The sequence below is a fragment of the Odocoileus virginianus genome, chromosome 27 (genome assembly GCF_023699985.2).
Source record: "Odocoileus virginianus isolate 20LAN1187 ecotype Illinois chromosome 27, Ovbor_1.2, whole genome shotgun sequence".
NCBI classification, from domain to species: domain Eukaryota; kingdom Metazoa; phylum Chordata; class Mammalia; order Artiodactyla; family Cervidae; genus Odocoileus; species Odocoileus virginianus.
The window spans coordinates 1,520,467-1,547,155 of NC_069700.1; the positions used below are offsets into that span (position 1 = coordinate 1,520,467).

The window sequence follows — 26,689 nt, forward strand, 5'->3', positions numbered from 1 at the left end:
CCCACATCTGCACAGGCCATCAACAAATGCATGCAAAGTGCTAGACCCTGTTCCAGGCTGACACGTGGGAAGTGAGCAGAAGGCATTGCCTCTGTGGTATTTATATCCTCCAACCACCCTCACATGGCTGTGGAGCCCTTAACACGCTGGTCATCGCCGCGAGAAGCACTGTCAGTGCACCAGAGACCAAAAATGGAAAGGACTTCATGAATACTTTTCCCTATTGGTTACGTGTTGAAACGATAACATTCTAGGTGTCTTGGGCTCGATAAAATATATCACTGAAGTTGATCTCACCTGCTTCCTTCTGCCCTTTGACGTGTGGCGACTATTAACTGGAAGATTACGTATGAGGCTCACGTTGTAGTTCTACTGAACAGCACTGTTCCAGCCAAAGCCAGGGACAGCAAGTAAAGAAGCAAATAAACAGATATTGGCACATCAGGAAGTGAAGGATGGAGTGGCGTAACACAAGCTGGGGTGGAGCAGAGGTGCTCTTCTCGGGGGGCAGTCGCTCTGCGGAGATGCTGTCTGGGCAGAGACCCAAAGACGGGGCTCAGGGCAGGTGCTCTTGGAGGAGCAGCAGGGCAGTGTGGCAGGGGCGGGGTGAGCCCAGGGTGGGGAGGGAGACTGGAGAGGCCGGTGGGCAAGGTCCTCCCCCAGCCTTGAAGGGTGACTGACAGTGGACCCAGGGAAGGTTGACAGCAGGGACAGAGTCTCCACGAGGTGCTGAGCCAGCCAGACTTGGGGGACACCAGGGGCTGCTGGTTTGGGATGGAGGGGACCCGTGATGGGGCCAGAATTCATGTCTGCTGCTGAGTCTGAAACCTCATTTTGCTGACAAAGGTCCATCTAGTCAAAGATACGGTTTTTTAGTAGTCATGTATGGATGGGAGAGTTGGATCATAAAGAAGGCTGAGCACTGGAGAATTGATGCTTCTGAACTGTGGTGTTGGAGAAGGCTCCTGAGAGTCCCTTGGACTGCAAGGAGATCCAACCGGTCCCTCCTAAAGGAGATCACCTCTGAATATTCACTGGGAGGACTAATGTTGAAGCTGAAACTCCAATACTTTGGCCACCTGATGTGAAGAGCTGACTCATTAGAAAAGACCCTGATTCTGGGAAAGATTGAAGGCAGGAGGAGAAGAGGACGACAGAGGATGAGATGGTGGGATGGTATCACTGACTCAAAGGACACGAGTTTGAGCAAACTACAGGACATAGTGAAGGACAGGGAAGCCTGGCAAGCCGTAGTCCATGGGGTTGCAAAGTGTCAGACGCGACTGAGCCAGTGAGCAACAAACGCTTGAGTCTGAGTTTTGCTGCGGCGTTTGAATGGATACATGCGGCTCATGTTTGGAGATAGAGGTCTGGAGCTTGGACAAGTAGCTGAGACTGAGAGGACATGGCATTAGAGGTCACCTTGAAGGACACCCTTGAACCCGTGAGCACAGATGGGGCCATGCGTGGTCCTTGGGGGATGATAACTGGTCAAGTCGTTTGAGCCCTGATCTGCTGCCTCCTGCTGCCGAGCGCCTCTTCATCCGGGGATGGACCATGGGCCCGTGGGGCCTTGCGAGGCACCTCCCTCTTCGTCTCAATGTGGGCTGGCCCTTGGGCGACCTGGCCAGGGGTGGTGGTCCCCTGCTGGCCCGAGCCCGGCCCTAAGATGCGCGGGAGCAGCTGCCTCATCTCTCGGCGCCCCAAGCCCTTCGTAGGGACTCGCCTGGCCTGAGGTCGTCATGTTGGGAGGAAGCCTCCCCACCCCGTGAAGGGGCTGGATGGGGAGACAGAGAGAGAGGCCCGAACAGCCGCCTGCCTTGAGTCGTTCCCCCTGAGGCCCCAGAGCACAGACGGGAGCGCAGACTGTCTGCCTTTGCCTTTTGTGACCCAAGTTTATGCCGCACAGAAGGGCGGGGTATAAGAATAATAAGCTGTCGGTTTAAGCTACTGAGTTTTAGAGTAGTTTATTCAGCAATAGATAAAGAGAACAATAGATAACATGGGAGAATAATACTTACTTGGCTGTTGGGAGGGCGATGTGAAATTAGAAGCACGATTTTTGGCTCTGGATTGGTGCTAAATAAACTTCCCTTTTCTTTCCATTGTACAGGTTATGCTATAAAGTAAAAAACCTGTCTTGACTTAGTTCAGCCTTGCAGAATGGCAGAGAAGAAACTGAAGTTGTATTTCATGTCATACATACATTGTTTAAATGTATGGGAATATTAATCATGAAATTATAGTAGATATTGTCTATGTGTTAGTCGCTCAGTCATGTTCAACCCTTTTTGACCTCAGGGACTGCAGCCTGCCAGGCTCCTCTGTTCATGGGATTTCCCAGTCAAGCATACTGGCGTGGGCACCCATTCCCTTCTCCGGGGGATCTTTCTGATGCAGGGGTCACACCCAGGTCTCCTGTACTGCAAGCAGAGTCTTTACCGTCTGAGCCACCGGTGAAGCCTGATGCTCCCTACGCTCAGTTGCGTATCTCACCTGGTTACACTGGCTTCGAACCACATCTTACTTTTCTTGTGTCGACACCTGTGTTGAAGGTGCCAGACATTCCCAGGGAGCTCTTGGACGACCGAACCTGTCAGTCGAACTGCTCAATCGATGTGCTTATTTTCTTCTTTTTTTGATAGGTCAGACTTGTCTTTATTTTGAGTCTTCATTTTTTATCGCAATATAGTTGATTTACAATGTTTTTTTTAAATTTCAGGTGTACAGCTAAGTGATTCAGTTATTGTTGTTTAGTTTCTCAGCCGTGTCCGACTCTTTGCGACCCCGTGGGCTGCAGCACGCCAGGCTTCGGTCATACATATATATCTGTATCTAGACGTGATCTGTTCTTTATCATATTCTTCTCCATTATAGGTTGTTACAGAATACCGAGTAAAGTTCCCTGTGCTGTACGGTAGGTTCTTGTTGGCTGTATCTGTTATGAAATAGATTGTGGAGTGTGTATGTTAACAACAAACTCCTAATTTGTGTCTCCCCCACGCTTCCCCTTTGATGACCATAAGTGTATTTACGTCTGTGAGTCTATTTCTGTTTTGTAAATGAGTTCATTTGTATAATTTTTTAGATTCCACGTGTAAGTGATATCATGCAATATCTGTGTTTATCTCTCTGACCTTGCTTCATATGATAACTGTTGGGTCCATACATGTTGCTGCAAACAACATTCTTTTTTAAAATTCTTTTTTATGGCTGAGTAGTAGTCCGTTTTGAATAAATGTGTGTATATATATACATATATATATATGCCTATGTTATTATTTATGCCTTTTCTAACCCCACACATATTTTTGCTCATAATTATTTAATATGTGAAGTGAAAGTCACTCAGTCATGTCCAACTCTTTCTGACCCCATGGACTATACAGTCCATGGAATTCTCCAGGCCAGAATACTGGAGTGGGTAGATGTTCCCTTCTCCAGGGGATCTTCCCAACCCAGGGATCAAACCCAGGTCTCCCACCTTGCAGGCAGATTCTTTACCAGCTGAGCCACAAGGAAGCCCAAGAACACTGCAGTGAGTAGCCTATCCCTTCTCCAGGGGATTGTCCCAACCCAGGGATCGAACTGGGGTCTCCTGCACTGCAGGTGGATTCTTTACCAACTGAGCTATCAGGGAAGCATGATAAAAAACTTCAATTTGATTTAATTCTTTATTAAAGGGAATCCACTATGCTTTGTCCAGGTTGAGTCTTTAACGAGAGCGATTATAGAGAAGATTATGGCCGAGAAGAGCAGGTTTGCTTTGCTTCTCCAGGAGGAAGCTCTGTGCAAAGACGGGAGAGGAAATGCAGCTCCCAAAAGTTAACCTGCCCCTGAGAGCAGACAGAACTGACCAGGAGGCCGCTGACCAGGCAGCCTGTGAGCTCACGAGGGTCTGTGAGCGCAAGGCTTCTGTTTACGTGCTGTTTAGTCGTGAGAGCAGAGACAGTCAAAAAAGATTTAGCAAGGTCAAATTAAGAAGAGATCATTTTGGTGGTTATAAACCTGTATTTGTTTTTTATTCTATTTTTATTGTTTGATTTATTTATGACCAATAAATTAATTTTTAAATTACTGATGCTAGAAAAGATTGAGGGCAAGAGGAGAAGGGGGTGACAGAGGATGAGATGGTTGGATAGCACCACTGACTCAATGGACATGAATTTGAGTAAGCTCCGGGAGCTGGTGATGGACAGGGAGGCCTGGTGTGCTGCAGTCAGTGGAGCTACAAAGAGTCGGACACAACTTCGAAACTGAACAACACCCGGGAGTTCAGTAGTTGAGACTCTGCTTTTCTATTTCAGAGGGCACAGGTTTGGGAGCTAAGAGCTCACATGAGAAGAGATGTGGCCCTCCCCCCCAAAAATTTTAAAAAGTAAAGGAAATGCCTTTTATATTTCACCACTTGGTGTAATGTATGTATGTATTTTTATAGACTAAAAAATCATTTTAAAGAAATTTTCTATCTTAAGTGAAAAATAAAATGCTATGAGTTTTTCTTAAAAATCATGAGCAATTGTTACTAATTAATTTCTAACTTACATCCGCTTTAAAAGATTCAAAAGATTATCTGGATTCTTCCCCTCTTCTTTCCTTGAAGCCTGCAATACTGTTTTCAAAATTAGATAAGTAATGCTCGCACTCATGCATTCATTCATCCATTCACACATCAAAACTCTATTGAATGCCTACAAACTCTGAGATACTAAGATAATAAATAGATCAGCAATTTATAGAGATTTACCAACAACACATCATGATTCCTTTGGGTTTTGGCATTGCTTTTCAGAGCCAAGGAGTTAGCCAAAGAAATGATATCCTAAGTGGCCCTGGGATCATAGGAGATAAAACAGATTACTATACTGTGGAGAGATCTCTAGCAGACACCAAGGAATAATGAAATTGGGGAGCCAAGACCTAATTCCTGGAGGCGTAGGCACTTAGATTCCAGAAGACACCCGAGGCCATTTGTTTGAGCCAAATGACGCTCTTTTGGACAGCTATCCAATCGTTGCTTATATAATTCCAGCCAAGGATGAAAAATTCTGTAGATCATCACTGTCCGCTGTAATTGTTAGGATGATTTTTCTTAAACCAAGGTGAAATTTCCTGCCTGGCACTCTTTTCCAGTGATCTCACTCTGCCCCACGCTTCCACCAGATGTTGGCCTATCTTCACGGGTCCTCAGCCTAGGATGGTCCAGGTATGATGCCTGCTCGAGATTTCTCCAGTGCACACTCACCACCCCCAGGTCCTTTATCACCTCCTCACGAGGACTCTTTCCTAACTGCCCACCACTCTTCCTCTGGCCACACCGCGTTTGTCACCGTCTCCCCTCGACCTTAGTGCCAGCATCACGTGGCGTCATGGTCAGTGTCAGGGGACGATGACACCCTCCAGCCTCGTCACCTCCACCTGTTCCACCTTCCCCACCGTCATTCTTTGAATCAACCCTTGCTTGTCTTTCAACACCCAGGGAACCTTGGAGAGATTCATAGGTGTTCTTAGGAGTGAAGGTGGCCCAGAAGAACAGACATCCATTTCTCCAGAGGGAGGCTGGGCTGTGTGAACAGGGACACCCCCAGCCCTGTGCTCAGGAGAACAGTTCTTTTTTAAATTTTTGTTTATTTTTAATTGCGCTGGGTCTTCGTTGTCGTGCGAGGGCGTCTCATTGCACGGCTTCTGCTGTTGCAGAGCGTGGACTCTAGGCACGTGGGCCACGGAAGCTGTGTCTCACGGGCTTAGTTGCTCTGCGGCATGTGGGATCTTCCCTGGACCAGGGATTGAACCCATCCAGGGTTCAATCTGTCTCCCGGACTGGCAGACAGATTCCTAACCACTCTACTACCGGGGAAGTCCTGACCACAGTTCTTTCTGTGCTAGGACATTAAGAGGCTTCCCTCCACAGCCCCAGGCAGGAAGACACTGTGTGGGACATGAACACTAAACAAAATAGCTCTTACTAATAAATGGACAAATGAGCATGTGTTTGCTGTGACTTTCGCCATTCCCTGTGAAATGCAAAACATTCTTGGTGTCAGAATATGGTATCCGAGGAGCTTCGGGGCCCTGTTGAATGTTGTCGCACGTTATCCGGGTTCTTCATCAGGAGTGGTCACCTTACAGCCTCCCTGGAACAGTATTTAGTTTCCTATTTGGCAACAAGCTTCGTTCTCATCAGTCCCTCCGTTAGTCACTCACCCCCCAGCTGGTGGCCTGTCCTCTGATCAGATGTGAGCATCCGATAGCACCCAGGTAGCATCCAGGTAGCAGAAGACCCCAGAAACCCAGGCTCAGCCCTGAGGTCCCAGCTCCCACTGCGGTCTCCGGTCCCCGCTGCCTCCCAATATGGGTTTCTGTACCTCAACCCTCCTTAACTTCCAACGGCTGAAGAAGAATAAAAGGTACATAGACAACCACAGAAAACAGTAGTTTATTAACCTGGACCGATCCAGAAAGGGCTATAAAACGAACACCCTAGCCTATGGGGGGTCATAAATAACAAAGATAATTTTCCCATGTTTTATGCAAGTATAATTTTTGGTGGTAAACAGTAAGATGATATATATGTGTACTTCCTATCCCAAACTGTACACAATTAGCATTTAAAAGATTGTAATTATAGCTTGGTTGGGCTTTTGGTAGGTGCTAAAATTGATTTCTTGGCTGAATTATTTTGCAATAGACTTAAACCACTAATTGTACACCTAAATGAAATTGAGTGTGAACAAATCGAATAACTTTTATTTTACCTTGGATAATAATTTATTGATGCAAATAAAACTCCTTAATTAAATCTGGCATAGCCAGGCCTGTGGAGGCCCAATAAAGGCATTCTGTCACCCAGCTTTAGTGGTGATTTTAATTTTAGAATAATGCTCTGCTATTCTTAGAGAGGATTGTGTATCTATTAAAGACTGCGGAGGTAGTGAGTTGTTTGAAATCAGTGCCTCTTTGAATTTCAGATGGATTTAGGACAGATCTTTCTGGGAGAAGTGCTGATTTATAAATTAGAATTAAATATAGCCAAAACTGAAACTTAGGTTACTATTCCTGAAAATAGCCTCTTATTTCAGAAGTTTTCAAAGTCTCTCAAAAAAGAGAAGAAATGGGTCAATTGTGGAGACACACTTTTATTCTGATCAATACATGCTACAGACTTGATCAAAGAGAAACCATTAATACAAGTGCATTAGTTTCCTAAGGCTGCCATAACAAAGGACTGCGTTCCAGATGGCTTTAAAAAAGAAATGTATCATCCCACAGTTCTGGAGCCTAGAAATTCAAAATCAAGGTACGAGCAGGTGCCTCCTCTAGCTTCCGTGGCTGTCGCATCCCTTGGCGTCCCTGGGCTTGTAGCGGGATGACTTCCGTCTCTGCCTCCACCGTCGGACGGCTCCTCCCTGTGTGTCCCTGTCTCCACGTGGGACAGAGCGGCAGCAGTCATCCTGGAGGACGATGTGGTCCTCCCACTACACTGCTCTGTGACTCCGTCTTCACTAACTACCTGGGTCCAGACAAAGTCACACTCCCACGTTCTAGGGGTTCAGACTCCAACACAGAGTTTTTTGGAGGGGGACATAATTTAACCTTTAATAATAAGAAAAAATTATCATTGCTCAGTTCTATGTATCTACTCGGGGAGGCAAACAGAAATTTAATGAACAACTCACTGCAAATAAGAATTGCTTGATATATATATTCTTAGCCTCTTTTAATTCCCATTAATCACAACCCGATCGAATATAAAAACTGTTAACTCTAATACCCTGAGGGATGTAAAAGGACATGATGAAATTAAGGCAACTTCTTCCTGTTTCCCCTGAGAGTAGAAGAATGAGGATTCACCCGCAGTAGGAGAGACTTAAAGCAATATCCACTTGTGTCAAAATGGTAGGGCATCACGGTAACTGGAAAGCTGCCCCAGTCCCCTTCTCTGGGGGGTGTTGGTAACATGGGCGGTTCTTCCCTGCCAGAGATGGGTGGACTGGAGACATTTTTGGAAGAAAGAGGTGGATTGGCTCAGGTTTTCAAACTGTTTCCCAGAGCCTTGAAGTTGCACAGGGCACATATGTGGGGTTCGTCCATGCCAAACCCTTGACTCTGTAGATGAGAAAGGAACTCACTCTGTCCTGTGATTCTCCAGACATCAAGTATATTTGAGTTCATCAGGCTATTAGAGAGGAAATAAAGGCAGTTTCCTCTCTAATCTTTGGCTTGTAACTAATCTCTGACCCACTGGTGGTGTCTTGATGCTGTCTCTTGTGATCCAGAGAGCCAGCTTCTCCCGTGTGGTTGCAGTGATGTTTTCCTTATAGGCGTGTGTGTGTGCGTGTGTGTGTGTGTTCACGTGCGAGCATGTGTGCACAGACATTGTGAGCATATGTTCTCACAGCACAGGGCCTTCTGGAAGGGTCTCCCCTCAGCATTGTCCCTAGGGCCGCCCCTGACAGAGCCGCAGTGTTGACAGCAGTCCACTGCCAGCCAGCACCATGGTGGGAACCGGTCCACCCACGAAGCAGGAGCAAGTTGTGTTTCCCCGCCTTCTCCAGTGAGTTGTAGCAGCCCTCCCCCGCCGCCCCCATAGTTACAAAGCTGAGAGAAGTGTCAGGACAACGCAGGGAGGTGACGTGGAGCCCTGGGACCCCTTGTGTCCTCTGGACTTGCTCGGGACTTATCCTAAATGTACTGTTTCTATCAGATGCCTGACTGACTTGGTGGATGTGATGATGTCCTGCTCGTGATGAGCAGTTCTGGTCATATAATCACTTGATGTTCCATTTTCAGCTTGATTTCTATTATCTATCATCACTTCAGGAGCTGGTTTTTATTTAAAATTTTTTTTCAAGTTCTTCCTAGTTTCTTTTAATTTTTTTAAAATTCAAAATCTATCTCTATTATTTTTTTTTAAAGTCTTAATTTTTAAAATTAATTAATTATTATTTTGTTGTTATTGCACCACACAGTATGCAGAATCTGAGTTCCCGACCAGAAACTGAAATGTGCACACACACCCACACCCACTCCCCCACCCCTAACTCCCCAGCCCCCACCTTCCCACGCCGCCCCCTGCCTTGGGAGCATGGAGTTTTAACCACTGAACTGCCAGGGAAGTCCAGGAGCTGTTTTGTTTTCTGTTTTGTTTTTTTAACTTTCACTCAGTAAGTTTAATGACAACACTCAATTCAGTAGAGTACAAAATAGGATTACATACCTTTGGGTAACTGACAAGTCCTCCATTCTATGTTGTCCTTTTAGGGTTTTATTTTTATACCAATACTGTGATGTGCTTAAGATACAGATCGGTAAATAAAAGTATTAAAGATACCAGTACAGACAATACATTCAATAAATTAAAGCAAAGACCAAAGCTCTGGAACAAGACGAGTCTTAGCCAAAGCTGTTTGGGTATACCCAGGGAACTACTTTTTTGAGCCTTATCCCAGGTCTCTGGTCTCAGCAACCATATTTAATACGCACATCAGCCAAGAAAGGCCAGCAAAAGGATTGTTTTAAAAGGTAAGCAAATGTAGACTTATTTCATAATACACAAAGTGTTAAATTCAGTAGATCCATTAAAACAGAGAAAATCTGAGAAAGATCATCAATCAAATAGTCACTCAATCCAAATTAATGTTGGACGTCAGTTTTACAGCACTCCTTTAAAATCTATATAAAGTTCAAATTTTTGAGTAGTTTCTTAAACTTTATTAACATAAGCATACATGAAATACCTTTATAATAGAAACAGTTTTTCACATGTTGCTAAGGTACTATCTATGGTCCTAAAATAGGCCACTTCCATCTAATAATTATGGATCATCATAACAGCTACATAAATGTATCCTGATAAACAGAGCCGCTGGAGCCACACGCGAGGCTCCAGTAGTCGTGCATTTGACGTGACCACGGGACGTCATTTCTGAGGCCTCCACAGTGTGGGCGGCCGAAGGACGACCTTTAGGATCTTCATCAGTGCATGCGGAGAAGAGCTCAGTTACCCTCTGGTACGTTTCATCCAGCTCTTCCATATCAATAGGCGGCCTTGCTCCCAAAGCTGCATAGTATGCGTCATCATCAAAGTCACTTTCATCAAAAGTTTTATCATCATCATCATCATCTGGAAGGTTGATGTGTGGAATAGGTAAAGTCATCATTTCCCACCGAGTAAGGCCAAAGGCAAATATGTCTGCCTTGTTGGTAATAATACCATCCTCATCCAGAGCTTCCTTAGGTCTCCAAGGCTCAGTGCCAATGGAACAGGTCTCAGGGGAAGTCACAGTCAAATTTTCATCCAATGGTAGAGAGACTCCTACATCACAGGTTTTAACTGTTTCAAAGTCACCTTTAATAACAACATTTGAAGACTTTATATCTCCACAGAGCAGTTTCTTATCTTGGCGTAGATGCTTTAACCCTCTTGCTATGTTCAAAGCAACTTTTAAAATTATGGCTGCTGGAAAAGGATCTTGGCTGTCTTTATTTCATTCTTCTATTAAGTTTGGAGAAAGAGATGGCGGCCCACTCCAGTATTCTTGCCTGGAAAATCCCATGGACGGCAGAGCCTGGTGGGCTGCCATCCATGGGGTTGCAAAGAGTCGGACATGACTGTTCAATTTCAATTTCTATTAAGTCATTCAGAGACTTTTCACCTCCATATTCCATAACAAGACACAGACAACCATCGCCAGCTTCAGTGAAAGCTATAATGTTTGGATGACTGAGGTTTTTCAAATACTTAGCTTCATCAGTTAGTCTCTTAAGATACATACTCTGATAAACATCATTAGATCTAGGATTAATCTTTTTCACAGCCCAAGGAGAATGAGACAAACCTCTTGGAGATCTTTTCATAAAGTAGACATTTACTCCAGTACCAAAGCCAGGCTTCTGCATAAATGGAGAGGCAGGAATATTTATACATGGAGTTAAACATAATGCAGATTTCCTTTTTTCAGATCATCTGCTTGGTGTCTTGAAATTATTGGTTTCTTCCATTGTAGTAATCGCTCAAGATCTGGAGCCATGAGGTGAGACGATGAGATGTCCAGGGAAAGGCTGTTTTGAAAACTGGTCCTGAGTGGCCCCGAACACTCCACAGCTGCCTGGGGCTCCCACCTGCCAACACACGGACTCAGCCGCTGTCGTGAATACGCTGGGCTTTTCCCAGGAACTGGCTTTTAAATAGGAGTGTTTTCACAGTAAATTGTCCCTGAAATGGAATGGCCATGACCTTGGTCTAGAACCCTCGATATTCTATACTGCCGATCTCCTACCGGGGCTTGTCTAAGATCCCTGACAGCATCTTATTCTGCTCTGGGTACGTCTAGCACTGATGGATCTGATAAGTTATGTGGCCTCAGTAGCAGGGTAGGCTGCACTGAAACCTCGGATTTCTGGAGAGCCCCTCATACTGTGGGCCTCACTCAAGCCAGCACTCAAGACATAGTATCAAGTGCAGTATAGGCTGCCCCCCAAATCCAAAGTGTCCCCAAGCCATGGGCCATTTTATACGGGGTAATCATTTAGCTTAGAGGGCATCCCTGTAAGAGGCACCAACCTCTTAGAGCTTCATCAGTATGGCAGGACTTAGGAAGCTTAAAGAATTGTTATGTTCTGACACACGTGTTTTACTCTAGCCTCCAAAACCCTGCCCACTTCCTGTTTGCCCTTCCAGTTAGCATGATGCCAGAAGCACGGTAGACCACATGGTGTTCTGGGGACTGCCAAGACGACAGAGAGCAGGAGAATGAGTGTGCCCTCGGGGTAAAGCAGTGAACCTGCACTTCTGTCCTTTTGATGTAATGCTGCTGCTTTCGGCTGTCTCTCCTAAGAAGGTTTTAAAAGAACTCACTGCCAGATGGATAGGCACAACCCAAGTACCCAAGGCTGTGTTGATCTGTTCTGGTTTAGATTCGATACCAGCTCTACTTCAGCAGCTACAGTTGGGACTACTCATTGGGTAAGTTTCTGGTAATCTACCATCATTCATGAAATTCCAGGGCTTCCCTGGGGGCTCAGTGATAAAGCGCTAGCCCACCTGCTCGGACTTCCCTGGTAGTCCAGTGGGTAAGACTCTGAGCTCTTGATGCAGGGGTCTTGGGTTTGATTCCTGGTCAGGGAACTAGATCCCACATGCCACAACTAAGACCTGGCAAAGCCTAGACAAATAATTAAATAAAATATGAAAAATAAATGCAGGAGCCGCTAGAGACTTAGGTTTGATCCCTCGGTCAGGAAGATCGCCTGGAGAAGGAAATGGCAACCCACTCCAGTATTCCTGCCTGGGAAATCCCATACATGGGCAGAGGAGACTGGCAGGCTATAGTCCATGGGGTTGCAAAGAATCAGACACATCTTAACAACTGAGTACGCCTCCATGAAAATCCATCTGATTTTTGCAGAAACCATAACAGATGAATTGAATGGGGGTAAGATGGCAACTTTCACCCCTGAGTTCATTAGATTCCCGAGGGTAGCACCAATCTCAGCCATTCCGTAGAGATTTGCTATCTTATCTGAGGGTGGGGGTCACCTTCTGGAGTTTCCACTTGTTCCTTCCTGTCTTCTTGGTTGGGTTTCTGCCAGCTGCTCAGTCTATACACTCCAGGCGGCATCCTGGGACAGAGGAAGTGACCACAGGGTTCTCAGACCCTCAGAGTCATGGGGAGATGAGCCTGGTATGCTCTGCTATTTTTCTCTTGAGCTATTTGCCAATTTATTTGCAGCAGAAAAGCTGTGAAGATAAGCAGGAAGTGGCTTCTCTGAGGCTGAGAAGCTCAACAGAAATTTCAGCAGTCTGATAGTATTGGGAAGACAGAACTTTGGATTCAGGGTCCTTGAAGGATCCTCAAAGGACCCCCCGCCCCGGCTGGCAGGTGGAACCCCAGCAGTAAGGGCGAGTGAGAAATGAACCAGCCTCTGAGGTTGAAACCATGTTCTGGATCAGCTCAATCACAGATTAGATTAAAGGGCTCTGTTCCCATTCTGTTTGCCAGAAGCACAAATAAATCCTTTCAGGAAAAAAGGATTCACAGCCTTTACAAGTTTCCATGCATAATACTGGTATCCAGCCCAAAGAGCAAAAATAGACGATAGAAAAAGACCTGCTATAGCAGAAGCGCAAGTGCATCAGATGTGAATTTTAAATAACAGGGATTAGTAATAAAGAAAAATGAGTACAACGGTGAAAATAGAGTAAATGGTGAAAATAGATTGGCTAGAAATCTGATGAAATGAACCTGCTATTGCTATACACTGAAATGTCACTGGAAAAAAAAAAGCCAGACATCAAAGTGTCGTATAATTCCTCTATAGTCATATAAATTAAAAAAAAAAACTGGGGACTTCCTTGGCAGTCCAGTGGTTAAGACTTCACCTTCCAGTTTGATAGGGAAGCTAAGATCCCACATGCCTCATGGCCAAAAAGCCAAACACAAAAGAAAAGCAATATTGTAACAAATTCAATAACAACTTTAAAAAAGGTCCACATTAACCTCCCAACACCCCCCCCCAAAAAAAACCCCCGAATTAATCTACACTGTTCAAGGCTACTTACCTTTGGAGGAGAAGAGGTTGGGGACTAGGAGGAGACACAGTGAGGGCTCTGAGATTCCTATTTGGGTGGTAAGTGTGTTCTTTTTGCGAATATTTATCAAAGTGTACATGAAGAACTCATACACTTTTCAATAAAAGTTAACCAAAAAGAGAGACAGAGAAGTAGCCGTGTGGCTTCAGGCTTGAAGGGACAAATAATTGGTATGTTAGAGAGAGAGTTCGGAGGGCCCTTTCCACTTCAATTGCTCCCGGTCTATTTTGAGCCACCATCGACTCTTGTCTGGGTTCACGTGGAGCCTCTGACCTGACCTTCCTGCCCCAACCTCTGTCCCCTGGAGTCTACTTTCAACACAGACACAGAGGATCCTTTTGAGACAAAAGTTTGTTGTGTCACAGCTCTTCTCAAACCCTGCAGTGGGCTCCTACCTGCCCCTGAAAAGAGGCAGAGGTCTTCCCTGGGGCATCCAGCCCTGATCACTTCCGGCCCCATCTCTCACTGCTGGCCCTGGACCACTGAAGCAGCCACCCCAGCCTCCTGCATCCTTGGATGTGCCAGGCCCCACCCTTCAGGCCTTGGTGCTGGCCCCTCCCCTCCTGGCTCCCTCCTGCACATTAAATTGTGGTTCCGGCACTCTTCCAGGAGCTCTTGCCCCCTTTTCTGCTCAACTTAATTTTCCTCTCCATAGTTACCACTTTCTAACATGTTGTACAATGTCCTTTTCTTCTCATACTCCTAACTCATTATCTCTCTTCCCTGCAAGGTGATGGACTTCACAAGGACAGGATGGTTTTTTGTTCACTGGATGTATTTTATGCATAGAACAGCACTCGACACAAAATAGATGCACAATAAATATTTTTAAATATATGCTGATGATGCAGGAGCAAACGGAGAAGCGATCCAAGGAAAAACAGGTAACTCCAAAAGAGGACTGGGGCCAGATATTAGATTTTTGTCTCTAAGCTACTCGTATTTACAAGCTGTAATTAAAATGTGCATGTTTATATCAATAAATCTCTGCATTCTCAATGGTCTATTTCCTCAGTAAACAATCCTATTCAGTCTTGCATCGTTGCAAGAGTTTTGGCCCTAGATCAAGCTAAGTTAGGGGCTTTCCTGGTGGCTCAGCGGCACAGAATCCGCCTGAAATGCAGGAGCCACAGGAGACACGGGTTTGACCCCTGGGTTGGGAAGATCTGGAGGAGGACATGCAAACCACTCCAGTATTCTTGCCTAGAGAATCCCACACACTGAGGAGCCTGGTAGACTACAGTCCGTGGGATCGCACAGAGTCAGACACAACTGAAGCAACTTAGCAGGCACACAGAGCTAAGAGTGCATCCTCTCTGCACCGTTCCCCACTCACAGGACCCCGAGGAACCTGCGGAACCTCTGGTGTCTCAGTTTCCTTGTCGTGTAGGATTAAACGCCGCAACACGTGTAAACCCAGACCCCTCGTGCATTCAGCAATGGTCTCTCGAGTACCTGTTGTGTTCCAGGTGCTCTCCTAGACTCGGGGGGCACTTGGGTTATTCCTCACTACGTATTTATCGAGGTCCACTTGCCCAGTTAGTACAAAACAGGGCAAAGCGCCTGCCCCAGAGCTCACACTGTAGCGAGGGAGACCGTGGTGGAGCAAGACACAAGAAGCACACGTTGGGGAAACTAGAGGGAGGTGGAGGCTTCGGGAAAAATCCAGAAGACGGACCAGGGCCAGAGGGATGCACTGGGTGGGGAGGGAGCAATCTTCCCATCACAGAGTCTTTTCTTTTTTAAAATAAAGTTACTTTCCTTTTTGAATTACCTTTTAAATTTTCATTTATTTATTCATTTTCTTTTGGCTGTGCTGGGTCTTCACTGCTGTGCGGGCTTTTCTCTGGTTGTGCAGAGCGGGGGCTACTCTCTAGTTGCAGTGCGTGAGCGTCTCATTGCGGTGGTTTTTCTCTTGTTGCGGGGCACAGGCTCCAGCAGCCTTCAGTATTGCGGCTCCCGGGCTCTGGAGCACCGGCCCGGAGGTCATGGTGCATCGTTGCCCTGTGGCACGTGGGATCTTCCGACCCAGGGATCCGACCTGCGTCTCCTGCAGCCCCTGCGTTGGCAGGCGGATTCTTTCCCCCTGAGCCACCTGGGAAGCCCCTCATCACGGCAGCTTGGGCTTGGGAGTGAGCCTGGTGCCTGCCGCCCTCCAGGGCTCACAGCAGAGCGCCTACCCCAGGACACGTGGGCACAGCGTGGGCTCCAGGGGTGGCCTCTGCTGTGGTTGCAGATGGCGCTTTGCTATGGAGGGAGGAATCTGAACTCGAGGTCTTGTGAGCCTGCAACACGCCTGCCAGGTCAGGGGTCACTGACTCAGCTTACAGTCGGCGGCGCCTACACAGGCCTGGGGAGGTGCCCTGTCCTAGACCAGGGGATCGCTTCCTTCTCTAGTGAAGGCGGTGACAAAGGCTGGGCATTTACAGGATGGGAGAGAATTAGCCTCGTGCCGATGTCTAAATCTGCACAATTTGAGAACTGGAGTAGACCCAGGTCCAGAGAGGATAAAACGCTCATTTTGTGACTGTCATTGTTACAGACTTTCCAGAAGAGGAGAAAAATCCATTATCTCCTCTAAAGGATGTGATAGGCAGTTTCTGCTAAATATTGCATCAAAGAAACTTGAACCAGTTCTGTGCACTGAGTTGATGGTGCCTTCTACGGCTCCCTTAAGAGAGTAAATGATGATGGAGTGAGGAATGTTTACCAAAACCGAAAGTGGGAGCCATTTATTTAGTCATTAGCTGTGAGACTGGCACCGCTAAAATTATTAGCTGAAGAAACTCGTTTCTTAAACACATAAATAACCTCCAGCGCATCATTGAAAGGTTTCCGTTTTCACTCTTCATTTAAAAGGAGAGGGCTAGTTAAATAATCCTAACTCTATTAAGGTTTTATTTTAGGGAGATAGGAACATTTCATAGACGAGGAGACTGGGTGAGCCGACTCCAAGCACCCGAAGTAATAGAGCTTCCTGTGAAGAGGCGGCTTGAGTGTTCCTCAGGGGGTTTCTCCAGAGGAGCTGTCGTCCTTCACGGAATAGCTGTAAAGAGAACAAGCCTTCGTTTAATCTGGAACTTTCTCTCCTCCTCTGTGCCTGCCTTTGTCTTTAGGATTGAGGTCAGCTTCTGCAATCTCCAGGCAGCGAAATCCCAGCACATCCTTGCATCCTTCTCGCTCACCTGGGACACCCAGGGTCTGAGCTGCACACGGCATTTCCTCCTCCCCACCTGTGTGCTGCCTCTTCTAACAGCGCCGGAGACAGACCCTCAGCAGCAAGCTGGAGCCGGTAGGTGTCCCCAGCCACTCTTTTTGAGATTAATTTTTATTGGCGCACAATCGCTGAGCAGCACTGTATTATTTCCCCCGCACGGCACAGTGAAGCAGCCACACGTGTACTCGAGTCCCCCCCTCGGACTGCCTTCCCCTTCACGTCCCCGCAGAGCATTAAATAGAGTTCCCTGCGCTGTACAGGTTCCCGTCACTCGTCTATCTTACACACGGGGTCAGTAGTGCCCACGCGTCAGTCCCAATCCCCCAGTTTCTCCCACCCTCCCCTTTGCGCCTGGGCATCCATAATGCCGGAGAGGGTGTGAAGAAAAGGGAACCCTCACGCACTGCTGGTGGGACTGTACACTGACACATCCACTGTGGAAAACAGTATGGAATTTCCTTAAAAAATGAAAAATGCAACTAGCACATGACCCACCAATCCCGCTGCTGGGCGTATATCCCGAGAAAACCATAATGAAAAAGATACATGAGCCTCAGTGTTCATAGCAGCAATATTTACAGTAGCCAGGATGTGGAAGCAACCTAAATGTCCATCAACAGAGAAGTGGGTAAAAAAGATGTCATACAAATCATTCTGCGCACTTCCTGTGTGTCAGACACGAATTACCACTAAAACTTTTCCAAGCGTCTGCTTCCTCAGAGTTCACAAGGCACGGGCCCCTTTTCTGCCTGAGATGCTTTCTGGGAAATAAAGCAAAGATTTCTACCTCTTTACTGTCTTCTCTCTTTGAATCTATAACATCTTTAGTAGCTTTAATTACCATCAGGACCACAGAGAGCATCAAGGAGTGACCTGGAGGAGGGTTGGGTAGCAATAGACGCAGGGATAAAATGATGGGAAGGAACTTCAGATTTAAACAGTTTGCTTTATTTTTCCTAAAGAGCCATGCCTGTACATATTGGGAAATGTAGAAATTAAAAATAGGCAAAAGGAAAAATAAACATTATCATGAGCCCTCACAAGGGGACAGTTCAGTTGACAGCCTTCTCGTATTTGGATCCATACATATGTCTTTTCCTTTTTCCAAGAGTGGAATCATTTTGGACCCGCTGATCTACAGCATGCCTTTTTACTTAGAAATACATCCTGAGTGGTTTCTCATGTCTTCACATTTTCTCCTGCACGTAGTTTGGACTGATCTACTCTTCTTGACTTCGGTCTTTTTAAGAAGCCGGATCCCGTATGGGGGAAATTCTGCCGGCTCCACCTCCACGACTGACCCAGAACTCCGCCTCTGCTTGCAGCCTGGTCCAGGGCACGCTCATCTCATGTGCGGAATATTGCAACGCTTTCTTGGGGCGCTCCACTCTGAACCTGTTCCTTGAGTCCATCCGACACTCAGCGCAGAGTGGCCTTTGGAAAACTGGACTTCACGTGGCTCCTCTGCACAAACCTGCAACGGCTTCTCCCTGCGTGGAGGGGACGGCGAGGTGGTCACTGAGGTCAGACTTCCCGCGTCCCCTCCACGCCTCTTTCCCTCTCGCGCACTCTACCTCCCCGCAGGGACTCCCTGGCTGTTCCTTGAACATGCTCCAGCCTTAGGAGCATTGGCAGCGACTGGCACTTACGTGATTGGCAGTGGCTTCTTTCTAGGACATTCTCTCCCCACCACCGCCACGTCTGCTCCGCAGAGAGGGCATAGGCATGAAGAGCATAAATGGGCGATGCCCTGACTTGACCTCTGGGACATAATCACTTCCTCTCAGGCTTCTTGGGCCCTGCTGCTTCCACCTCTGCCCCCAGCATGCTTCCCACGCAGAGATCCTTGCTCTCTCTGGGAGCTGGGTGGTGAGGAATTGGTCCTCCCACAAAGAAACCTGACCCTTGTCTCTGGCTCCTGGGAGGTCACCTCCCTGCCTGTTCAGAGTCTTTGTTGTTCATCACGAGCTCCTGGGACCTCACGTGACCATGTATGCTCATGGGGGCCGAGTGGCTCACGACCCTTGGGCCAAGTGATACCAGCTCTGCAGAGAGGGGAACTGGACTGGGGTTCAACCTCGGGTGCCACTGGTCCATTGATTTTGCCTTCGTAACAGGGGGGCTTCCCAGGCTGGGATACCTGACGCAGACTGTCCCATGCTGATGCTGTTAGTGAGAGGGCGGGAATCCTGAAGACAGTGGAGGCCTTGCGTTTGGGACCCCAGCTCCACCTGTGTGTGTCGGTCTGGTTGCAGTCTTTCCCCTATAACAAATTGTAGTCGTGAGGGTAACAGTTTCCAGTGAGTGCTGTGAGTCCTTCCAGTGACCTATTGACAGTAGGGGTTGTTTCGGAAAGTTCCTGACCTTGAAGGTGGTGTCAGAAGCCAGGGAAGCCTTGGGGGCTGTTCATTCAGAGTTGCAGCTTGACTGGCTCCAGGTAAGACCCCATCTGCCTCTGAACCTCCTTTAGACAACAGATAACCCTCCATTACCTTGTGTTAATAATTCAGGTGTTCCACCATCATCCCAAGAAATAGCCACATGCTCTTATGTTGTTCAGTCACTCAATCGAGTCCCACTCTCTGCGACCCCATGGACTGCAGCACGCCAGGGTTCCCTGTCCTTCTCTGTCTCCTGGAATTTGCTCAAACTTAGGTCCATTGAGTGGATGATGCCATCCAACCATCTCATCCTCTGTCACCCCCTTCTCCTCCTGCCCTCTGTCTTTACCAACATGCTCTTAGAGCTTATTGTAGATATCAAAGGTGTTCCTTGGAGGAAATAACGAGCGCCTTATCTCTAGCTGTGCATCTACCCGGTGATGCAATTCCGTAGTATACACCACGCATTTATTAGGTACCCGACTCCGTGCAGGCAGGTGTGTGACCTGCCTTCTGTGTGATGTGGAGACGCCCCTTCTGTCCAGCAGAGGCTCTCTCTTCTGCTTTCCACGGGCAAGTTCATTTTTGCTCATCCTCAGACAGAGTATTTACAAAATAAAGGCAAACGCTTCTATTTGTGCTTACTCTGACCTTTCACATGAAACAAATCCTTAACATTGGCAAAGGGCTTGACAAGCATTTAGTATTAATTAATTCTTGCAGGTCTCTGGGGAGCAGGCAAGCATTCTTGGGAACTGACAATATGGATTGTTTCATTAGGCAGGTAAGCCGTTCGCCTCGAGGCTGCATTTGCCTTGAGGCTCAGGCTGCTCTTGGTGTCAGTTCTCCGGCCCCGGCAGGCCTGCTGGGGCCTCCTGTCTCCAGGCTCGGAGGCAGGGATGGACAGGCCCTGCCCTGTGCCTTTGTCTCTTTCCTTCCTTTTCACTGACAGCCTCACGCTTGACTTTTCCAGTTCTAGCTTTTTCCCGACTTAGGAAATGAATTAGACTACAATTCCCCCAAATTTACATGCGATGATCAAAAGAAGGTCTCACAGGGGTCTGTGGTTGACATCGTGTAAACTTTGCTCGGGCTAAATATCTGTCCTTTGAAATCTTCTACAGTTTCCCGGGTGATTGTTTATTTTTAAAGTTTGCACCATGGCTTTCGCAGGGAAGGCTGTGTGGGCTTTCTTCTCTCCCGTCCTTCCTGTTCCTCCCCTGCAGGCCCACGTCTCTCTGTCCAGACATAGCCTGGGGCACTGATGGAGCAGGCGGAGCGGCCTTCGCCAGACCCTAGGTCGTCCAAACTTTCCCTGGGTCAGAAAGATCTCTTGGAGGAGGTCATGGCAACCCACTCCAGTATCCTTGCCTGGAGAATCCCACGGACAGAGGAGCCTGGTGGGCTACAGTCCATGGGGTCGCAAAGAGTTGGACACGACTGAAGTGACTTAGAGCTGAAAGTGTCAGTAACTGGAACACCCACCCCGACAGCCTTGTCGTATGTTGTGTAGCCATCCGTTAGTGTTTTCAGCTAAAGAGACAGCAGACCCCTCTCCCCGTCACCCCCACTTCCCTGCTGTCTGCACGGGCACAGCTGTCCTGCTGTCAGGCCGAGGACTGCTCATCATCTCTTTCTTCTCTCTACGAGGGCTTCGCACGTCCCTAACACGCCATGTAGTCGGTAGTACTCTGATTCTCCAATAGGCAGCTCTCTTTTAATTTCAGATTGTAGTCCTCCACACTTTTGAATTCAGGTGTGGCTGGGTGGTGAGCTCCAGAGCAGGATGTGAGAGTAAAGATGATGCGTGTCCCTCCTGGGCTAAGGCCCTCCCTCTTCTGCCCTGGAGAAAATGAAGCACCCCCATGGAGACGGCAGTGTTTTGAGATGGGGTAAAGTAACCTTGGAGCAAAGCCCTTCCCACCCCCAACCCATACTGTACATGTAACATGATGAGAAATAGTCTTTCAGTGTTCTCAGCCTCTAAGATTTGCTGGTGTTTGTTATTAGAGCCCAGCCAACGACTGCTCCTGGCCTGAATCTGGCCCTCCACTTGCGTTTATAAATAAAGTTTTATTGTAACACATACATACAGCTGCTTTCATGCTGCAGTGACATTGGGGAAAGAGTTCTGACAAAGGTTGCATGACCCAGGAAGCAGAAAATATCTACTATTTAGTATTTGACCGTTTAGAGAGAAAGTTAGCTGATGCCTGCCTATCGTGATACACTCAATGAAAGCTTCTTGAATTATTACATTGACAGTATAAAAGGTAGAAGCCCAAAACTGATTCTAAAATAGCATCTGATTATTTTGCATGATGATCAGTGCAGCTTAACTGGCAAGCACTAAAGGAATGCCCTTATGCGTCAGACTTGGGGGCTTTCTCCTTGGGGTGCTCTGGGCTTGGGAGTGGAGGAAGTTTCTCCCTCCTTTGCAAATTTGGGAAGTGAGGACTCAAAGTGAGAAAGAGAAGATAAGAAAATAAAAAACCCAAGGACTCTGTGTGGACTGAGGGATTTCTCACCACGATCTCCATTAAAATGCATCCGTTCATTCACTCACTTGCTCGTTCATTCGCTCATCAAGCTTGTCGTAAGCTGCTGTCACTAAGCCCCTGACTGAGTAGAAGGTCCACGGCAATCGTGAGGCAATCATACTGCAGGGTGACGTTCGCAGAGCAGTGGCACAGCCTGCCAGGCAGGGTCTTCCCGATGTTCACCCCACCCTCGGTCTAGCCAACCTGGTAGCTGGTGCAATTCCCTGAGGCTGAAGCCAGGCAAAGTCTAAGAATTGCTGATTCACCTGCCAGAATACTTGGGAATTTTCCTCCCTCTGAAGTAAGGCCTGGAACAACGTCTTCACACCCAGCTTTTCATGGGGGCAATTCCTAGATCATTGCTTGGGCCGGGACCCCACTGCTGAGGCTATTCACGCACAAGAACTTAGCCCAAGTGCTTCTGCCTTAAGCTCTTTTCACCTGATCCTCCCCTAACGACAGCCTGGAAAGAAGCATCATCCTGATGATAACAGAACGATTGAAACTTGGGTTTTCTTTTGGAGGGGGCGGTCTGGGGAGGAAGGAAGGAGGCAGGGGAGCCAGGTGGGAGGTAATGAGAGGAAGATACACAGCAGCTGAAGTGATAGTAAATTGGACAATGTGGTCTGCAGTTTTATGTGAAGTGCGCCTTCCCCACATTTCTACCTCCCGCGAATTGATTCGGTACCCAGTTCCAGCCATCGTCTTATTTCGAGTTCGGTTACCTAGGAAACAGAGGGCACACCGCTGGGACAGGCTGCCTGTGTCCTGTGCCGACCAAGGCTATTAAAGCCCATCAACTCGGCCTCCGAGACGCACTGAACACGGATGGTTTCAACTTCTAGCCAGGTTCTTATTTATTTATTTTACTGCCTCGGCAGCAAAATGAGTTATCGAACCATTCACTCTATCGACTGGGGCAGTTTTCCCCTGCACCCCTCGGATGCCCGAAGCCCCCCAGAGCTGGTGGCAGCCCAGAGGCCTTTTGTTGACGGCAGGTCCTCACCGGGATAGCTAGGCAGCTTCCAGCCTCTGACCCCCAGGGCAGGGGCCCAAGCGGAGGGGCACACGGACCATCAGGCTTACAGAGCCTTTGAACATGTGAAGAGAGCCAGTCATGGGCCTCTCACAGAAAAACACACATGCGCACAGAACCTTGCATGCACTTTAAGGAAGGAACTGGATTCCCAGGCTAAACAAGTTTGTTCTGCTTTCATTTGAAAAAAAAAAAGTAAATACCGGTCAGAGGTGTCCGAGATTCAACAATCCGCTGTCCTGGGGACCGTGTGACCCAAAGAAAGAACTGCACTTCGCTGCGCCTCCTGGGGGCTCTCACAGTCCCCTCGACCTGCTCTAGAAACAGAGAACTTGACGGACACCATACCTCGGTGTCTTCCGCCTGCTGTCTGGTTTTGTGAACTAAGAATGATTTTTACATTTTTAAGTGTAACATGGAAAAAAGACTATTAGTTTTTTGGGGAGACTGGTTGCTTGAAGAATTGAGGACATTGCTTCTTGGCCCCAAAGCCTGGAACATTTACAGCCCAGTCCTTTATGGAGACTGGCACGCTTGGTGAGCAGAGGGGAAGCGATGTCAAGGGCACCGCTTGGCTTCATCCCCTGTGATAGCTCTTAGCCCACAGGCCAAGGGCCCATGTGGATGCTGTGACAGCCTCCAAGTATGTCCAACCCAGTTAGACGTTCAGAGATGGGGAGAAGGGGCATCAGGGGTGATCTGTGGACCCGGGGTCCCCACCGTGAGCCGGGCCTAGGTCAGGACTCCCTTTCTGGAGTCTGATTAAGGCAGACGGACGTGACATTGATTTGTGGCTCTACATTAGTTTGGACCCATGTCTAATGGTCCCCAAAGCGTTTGAGTGTTTTTTTCCCCACTGGCCAGTTACCCATGTAAATGACCGCGGCCCTTTGGGGGAAGACTTGGGAAGCCGTCACCCTTACACTTGCCACATGTTGCAGCCTTTCCCCACTTCCTCCCTCCCCTTCCTCCTCCTGGGGACCAAGGCTCTCCTTCAGCCCCTGGACTCTGGACCCCAAACCTGGATCCACTCTGGGAACAGAGCAGGCTGGGGCCTGGCCCTGAGCCTCCAGCATGTCCGCCCCGGCGTCTTTGATCACGCAGACGGGATGCTCCCCTTACCGGCTGCCCATCTGTTTCGCCTCTAGCACCCACGACTATCCCGCTAACTCCCCGTGGGCCAGGCCCTCCGGCTGCCCCTCTGACCCCACACCCCCTGTGAGACATGCCTCTGCCCGCTCCTGCAGGTGACATGCTGCGAAGCGGCCTCTGCGGTCCCTGGGTCCTCTCGCCCCTTTCCTGGGGGAGAGCCCGGTGACGCGGCGGGGTCCCCTGCAGAGTCAGCCCTGAGCCCTGAGCGCAGCTGGGGCCCTCGGGGTGGGACGGTGAAGCCGGGACCGGTGGAGCCCACCCGCAGCCTCACATGGCGTGCCCACTCCATCATACCCACCCCTCCGGGAGTTCAATCTTGTCTACACCGCCCGCTGCTGGCATGCCGGGGTCTCTGTCTCCCCTGGCTCGGCTGTCACCTCTCCCATCTCTGGAGGCCGTCCTGGTAGTGTGGTGGCACCGTCTCCTGGGCCCTCACCTAGATGATTCCCAGCAGAGTGCTCCCAAGTCAAGAACACTTCCTGGCTTCCCGCACCCCGGGGCCCATCCTCCCACACGCTGCTCCCCTCACCCCGCCCCACAGCTGCCCTGAGCTGTAGTCCCTTCCCTGATGTCACGGCTGGAGTCTGAGGTTAGCAAATACAAACTATTATCTACGGGCTGGATAAACACCAAGGTCCTACAGCGCAGCACAGGGAACTGTGTTAGATGTCCTGGGATAAAACGTGGCGGAAAAGAATATGAGAAAGAAAGTATTCAGATGCATAACTGAGTCACTCTGCTGCACAGAGGCAATTAACACAACAGTGTAAACCAACGGGTCTCCAATCTAATGCATTTCTCGGAGAAGAGGTGTCGGTAGTCTGCACCCTCACTGTCACCCTAAGAGAAATGCCTGCTTGACTTCCTCTCTGCGGGGCCTTCCTTGGCCTCCCAAGCAGAGGTCCCCATTTCTCTGCTAAATGGCTCCTGGCTCTTGGAAAACAAAGACGCAAACATCTCCGTTACTGCAACCAGCTCCCTCCTAGGTTACAGCTTCCTGGGAAACTGACCCGAGTGGCAGAAGAGCAAGTGACGGTGGTGACGGGGGTGGGGGTGGACGGGGGGAGGCGCCGCTGATTTTGATGCAAAGGTTGAGACCGTCTCGCTCTTAATCAGTCACATCAGAAGGCACACACCTGGGTGAAGAGCGTCCAGCGCAGGGCCAGCAGGTGTGAGAGGTGGAAACAGACTCGGTGCTTCCGAGGAACCCGAAGGGCTGCAGCGATTTAGAGGATGACAAGGAGGCAAGGATGGGAGCTGAGGATGGAGAGGGGTCCGAGCAGACTCAGTAAGGAGGTGAGAGTTTCAGGGAGATGCCGGGAGAAAAAGCAGTTAGTTTTTAGTCGCTCAGTTGTTTGACCCCATAGTCTGTCCACGGGATTCTCCAGGCAAATATGCTGGAGTGGGTTGCCATTCCCTTCTCCAGGGGATCCTCCTGAACGGGGGTCTCCTGCCTCGCAGGCAGATTCTTTACCGTCTGAACCACCAGGGAGGCTGTGGGTTAAGGTAGACCCTCAACAGAAGGGGGTGTCTTTTGTTTCATAGCTTTTTGTTTGGTTTTGGCTGCCCTGCTCGGCATGTGGGACCTTAGTTCCCTGACCAGGGATCGAACCCACTTCCCCTGCAGTGGAAGCTTGAAGTCTTAACTGCTGGACCACCACGGACGTCCCAGTAGTTGTTTAAGGACAGGGGGAGGCTGTGAGAGGCGAGGGAATGGAGTGGTTCTGGGCTGTAGGGACAGACTTGGGAAGAGAAGTAACAGCACTCACTCCACTTACTGGAACGGAGAGAGTTTAAAGAAACATGAAAACAAGGGGGAAAGCCCTTTTATATCTCCCGGAATCTTCCCACCTTTAGGGCTCTCTTTCCTTTGTGTGGATCTGAGTTTTTCACCTGGCATCATCTCTCTTTGCCTTGAAAAGCTTCCTTTTCTTATAGTAAAACTGTGAAACTTCCTTCAACCTTTTTTTTTTTTTTTGTATCATAGGTCTGCTGGTGACAGTCTTCACTTTTTTTATTTTTTGTCTGAAAAATCTTTGTCTTTATTTTCGAAGAATGTTTTCACTAGATACAGGATTCTAGTTTGACAGATTTTGCTTCCAGAATTTGAGAGGTGTCGCCCCATTGTCTTCCGATTTGCACAGTCTCTGACAAAATGTCTGTTTTAATTCTTCTCTTCCTCACTCTTCCCATAAAATTCGCCTTTTTTCTTTGACAACCTTTAAAATTGTCTGTTTTTCCACAGTTTTTCAGAATTTCGATCCCGATGTGCTTTGGTGTAGTTTTATTTATGTTTTTCTGATTGGAGTTTACCGTGCCTCTTGGATCTGTGGATTCTTGGATTATCGTGGCCTTCAGTGACCTTTGAACCACAAGAAGGCAAAGGTAGTTTTCTCCTCTGTAAAACGAGGGTGAGAAAGTGCTGCTTTGGGAGCTCCCCTGGTGGTTCAGGGGTAAAGAACCTGCCTGCCAACGCAGGAGATGCAAGACACATGGGTTTGATCCCTGGGTCAGGAAGACCCCCTGGAGGAGGAAATGGCAACTCCCTCCAGTATTCCTGCCTGGAGAATGCCATGGACAGAGGAGCCTGGTGGGCTATAGTCCATGGGTTGCAGAGTCAGAGGCCACTGACACGAAACCAGGTGTGGCCTGAGCCGGAAGCGGTAACTGATAAAGAGATGACAACGAGACGCACAGAGAACTCAGCACGCGGCTCTCTTCCCACCTGGAAGTTTTCTCCACTTCGGTCTCCTCTGCCGGAGGCTGGGGTTG

General features: G+C 48.3%; 1 pseudogene; it reads right to left on the bottom strand.

The window, feature by feature from the left end:
* Nucleotides 1-1,491: 1,491 nt before the first annotated feature.
* On the bottom strand, nt 1,492-11,001 carry LOC110124612 (lymphokine-activated killer T-cell-originated protein kinase pseudogene; annotated as a pseudogene).
* Between the last annotated feature and the right edge of the window lie 15,688 nt (nt 11,002-26,689).